Source organism: Leptodactylus fuscus, chromosome 11 (genome assembly GCF_031893055.1).
Source record: "Leptodactylus fuscus isolate aLepFus1 chromosome 11, aLepFus1.hap2, whole genome shotgun sequence".
In the NCBI taxonomy this organism is placed as follows: domain Eukaryota; kingdom Metazoa; phylum Chordata; class Amphibia; order Anura; family Leptodactylidae; genus Leptodactylus; species Leptodactylus fuscus.
Genome location: NC_134275.1, coordinates 76,668,360 through 76,672,854, shown reverse-complemented (window position 1 = coordinate 76,672,854; position 4,495 = coordinate 76,668,360). Strand labels below are relative to the sequence as shown.

Genomic DNA, 4,495 nt, shown 5'->3' with positions numbered 1-4,495 from the left:
TATTCATGTCTGGGAAAGTTATAGGAGAGGCCACAAGGTAGTCTGATTGGTGCCTAAAGTCCATCCCTGACCATCACCATCCTCATCGTGGCCTGTGAGGGGTCATGTCTTCTCTCGCCTATATGGGTCTTGCTCTATATTGTATATGATGCTGATGGAGTGTGATGTGCTGCTATGACATATATCCCTGGGGAATATCGGATACATCGGTAAGGGCCAGGCCCGGAGACTTCACCAGTAATAGCCAATGTTGTATTTGTTATATATTCTACCCACTGACTGTAATAACTGTATGTACTGCATTAGACTGTGATACAGGACCATAGCTGGTGTCATTGTCTGTGATATATGCCAGAGGTTTGCTGCTAGGACTACAGGGCTCAGCATGTCCCAACAGATAAAGGCTGGGGGTTGTAATGTCGCAAAAGTTGCTTAGATTTGTAGCTGCTCAGGTTGTGTTATTCCGCCTTTGTATACAGCATAGCCCCATGTGTTTGCTTGTACTATAGAGTATTTTATATGACCGTTCTTTATAGCGTATTGAATTGTATTAGTGGATCACGTACATCGCCTTCCTCTTAGTGGATCCTGTATTTGCCTAATTTATTGATCTACTTTGGTAATCTCCATCCTCTGGCTCTCCATGTATTGCAGACTTCAAGCAGGGCATGCTGGGAATTGTCAGAGAGCCACAGGTTGGGAACTGCCATTCCTTTTGGGTCATAAGATCGGCAGCAAACAAAACTGCAGCACAATCTCCCATAAATTGACCCCGGGGTAGTTTTCCAATTTGCAGTGCGATTATTTGTGTCACTGCAGATTTTAACCTTTTCACTGAATGGATGAAATTTGCTGCGAATCTCTATCATTTATTCTGTGGATTGTGCAACAAATGCTGGGCTGCTTGGTGTGGATTTGGCTGCTTGTGCCATATTATTGAAGGATTCGCCATAGAAGCCTTATTAACCTGTCAGCGAGCAGATTGAGGGCCAGGGCTCCACGTTGTAAAAATGCAGCATTTTGGCCGTGGCGGAAACACAGCGGTAAAAAAAAAACGTTCAGTTTTACGTCACTTGGAAACATTGCAGAGAAAATTTCCAGAGTGGAAAAGCCTTGAGTGTGGCAGAAGGTCCATAGAGGTCAATGCTGCAGACTTGTGTGAAAAACGCTGCAGAAAAAATGCTAAGTGTTTCCGCTGCGGCTTTTTCGCAGCGTTATTTTGCAGTGATTGGCTCCATGGGGCTTTAGCCTAAAAACCCCCAAAACACTGGACCGCAGGATCAGGCTAGAGCGAGGGCTTGTTTGTAGTCTGTAGCCATGGAGATGCATGGTTTTGTGTAAGAGCTGTGTACACAGATGGGAAGAGTTTTAAGCAGAATGTTTCATATTTTAGATTCATTGGATCAATTCAAACAAATGGTTAACAAAATATAGATCACTTTAAGCTGAATACTTATGTTCAATTTTTTGGCATTTTTTTTATGCCATTTTTTTTTTTTTAGCCAAACACTGGTCACAAAAGAGAAGCTTCAGTTTTCCCCTTATATTATCTTTCCTTTTGGATTCACTGTTTGGGCCTGTTCACACCTGCGCCCCGTCTCCGCTTTCAGGTTTCCGACTTCTGCCCAAGAAACTGGACAGGAGACAAAATAGGTTTGCAAAGTGTCCGCCCGTGAGCGTTTTGTGCTCTCCGCGGCAAAAACGTTTTTTTTTTTTTTTTAACCGGATACAAAGTCAGACATGCAGGACTTTGTGTCCGGTTAAAAAAAAAAAACGTTTTGCCGCGAAGTCCACAAAACGCTCACAGGCGGACACTGACTGTGGGATTTCTGTCTCCTGTCGGCATAAGACGGAAAACCACAAAGCAGAGACCAGGCGCAGGTGTGAACCCGCCCTTAGTCATTGTTCATATATAGAGATGAGCGAGCTGATCCGAACAGCACGCACGCATTGAAATGAATGGACGTAGCCGGCACGCGGGGGGTTAAGCGGCCGGCCGGCGTCAAAGCGGAAGTACCAGGTGCTTCCACGCATTTCAATGCGTGCGTGCTGTTCGAATCGGCTGATCCAAACAGTACTCGCTCATCTCTATTCATATATTTTTTTTAAAAAAACTTCACGTGATTCCAGCTCAAGCAGACAAACAGACATCGCAGCATTTTCGCTGCAGATAGTTTTCTGCGATGTGTAGCTAGGATTAGCCAGAATCCCATCCGCGTTTTTGCAACCTGGTGCACTGGCCTTGGGCTGATTTCACACTGACTATCCGTTTTGCAGACTAGAGGACAGTGGACGATGTGCACCCCGGTGTATTTTTGGCGCTTTCCATGTCCTACGCAAAAAGTCTGCTGTCTTTATTTCAGAAATCACCTTGCAATATATCTGTTGAGATGGACGAGGTTCGCACTGTAAGCTTCAGGGGTTTTTTACGGACCCTTATACTTGAATGGCCGAGAAATGGAAAAATAAAATACCGCAGGTTTCTCAGTGAAATACAACGTATGTGACTATAATGGGACCATGTGATGTCCATTTTTTTCACAGAACGCACTCCGTGACACAGCACACCTTATTTGCACTGTGGGGTTTAGCGGTAGCATGTTGATGAGATATTGCCTCTACAGAACATCACTTTCACAGTAGCTAACCTGCTGTCATCACATTGTGTGTGGCCCTGGCCTAAGTGTCTGTCCACACTGGACTGAAATCTGCAATAATCTGCTGTTTATCTGCTAGAAATTGGCAATCAAAAAAATGCAAAAAATGTGTTTTTGCTGCAGATTTTGTTGTTCAGATGCTGCTGACATTATGCAGATTTCAACGCTTTGCACAAACAATCGGCAGCTTATATCTGATGTGATGTAAAATCTGCAATTTCCGCACATACTGGGGGTTTATTAAGCCTTTTACACCATTTATCTTCTGTTTTGAAAGTTACATTTTGGTCACATGTTCATTTTTGCACCAAGAATCAGTGACTTTTGCTATTATGCAGTCCGCATGCCAATCCTGGCCTTGGCTCAAAAAATGCAGCAAAATCTGCAAAAAAAGAGCAATTTAGGGCCTTATCTTAAAGGGGTTGTCCCAGATTGGAAATCTGAATACAACCAGCAGGAGAGGTGTAGAATATATGTGTGTGTATATAAAACATCTATATCTCTGCATCCTCTTCCTGCGATGACCTCACCGTTTCCTCCGTTGTCCTGTTTGCAGCAGTGACATCACATTGATGGAAACCCTGCAGCCAATCACTGCTCTGAACAGCTGGAGGCGGGGTTTACAAATAGAACAGTGGCGGTGCCGGGCGGCTCATTGCAGGAACAGAGGGAAGGGACCAGATGACCCTTTGGTGCTTTCTGTTTTCCACACCTTCCCTGCTGGTTGCATTCAGATTTCTGATCATGGACACTCCCTTTAAGGATTAGGCCCCACTTTGCAGAAAACAGCTTTTTTTGTTGTTACAGATTTTTATGCATTTTTTTTTTCTTTACATTCAAAGGCCTAAGGCCCCACAAAGCTAAAAGGTGCTGCAGGAAAAAAACGCAATGGAAAGGCATGGTGGTTTTTCCTGCAGCATTTTTCACAGAAGGTCTGCAGAGATTTCCTCTTCTGCTTCACTTATATCTGACTGGACAATGCCAGCCTTTTCCATGCTGAAGTTTCCAAAAACGCAACGGTTTTTCGAAATCACTGCCAATATTTTTCTGCAGTGTGTGAATGGGATTAGCCAGGATCCCATCCACTTTGCAGGGACTGTAAAATCTCGGCGTTTATGCTTCGTGGTGCCCCGGCCTTCAAAAGGAATGGGAAATATAAAGGAAATACTTCTATTTCTCCCGACTGCTCAATCCACGCTTTGTTTTGTCTCAAGAAACCGCAGCAAAATCTGCAACATAAACAAAACCTCTTTGTCGCAGACTGGAGCCTTAGCCTAAGAGTGGCATAAAAACCGCTAATCTTAATAAATCCTCTTCCACCATTTTTCTAAAGCGCATGGATGAGATTCTTAGGGCTTGTTCACACAGGGGGCGGTGGGGCGGATTTTGGCACCGAGAGATGCGAGGAGCTGCGTCACTCTCGGGTCAAAACCTGCTTGTCAAGACCTTCGCGGCCGCGGTTTCCTCCTCCAGAGCCGACTCCGGAGGTCGCTGCCACCTGAAGAAAGGGCAGAACGCTTCTTTTTTACGCTATGAGCAACATGCCGGAAAAAAGAACACTAGTGGTCTTCATAGGCCACCATTATATGGAGGCGAATTTTGAGGCGAAATCCGCTGTCAAAATCGGCCTCCTTGCTCCAGTGTGAACTAGTCCTTAAAACTTCATCCACTTTGCTGCTACTGTAAGATGCCGCAGACTATTTATGTGTAAGTTGCATTCTGAAATGTTGCAGGTTTTCAGTTGTCTGGACTTACCCTTAGTGAGCAGCCATATGTTCATGATGTTGTATATGGTGCAAACTTTCTATTGTGGACCTCGGAGCACTGAGCTCTCAGCT

The 4,495-nt window shown here is 44.6% G+C and overlaps 1 protein-coding gene across 8 annotated transcripts in view; it reads left to right on the top strand.

Moving 5' to 3' along the window:
• Nucleotides 1-4,495, top strand: part of SYNGAP1 (synaptic Ras GTPase activating protein 1) — a 152,618-nt gene that overhangs the window by 2,426 nt on the left and 145,697 nt on the right. The window lies entirely within an intron of this gene.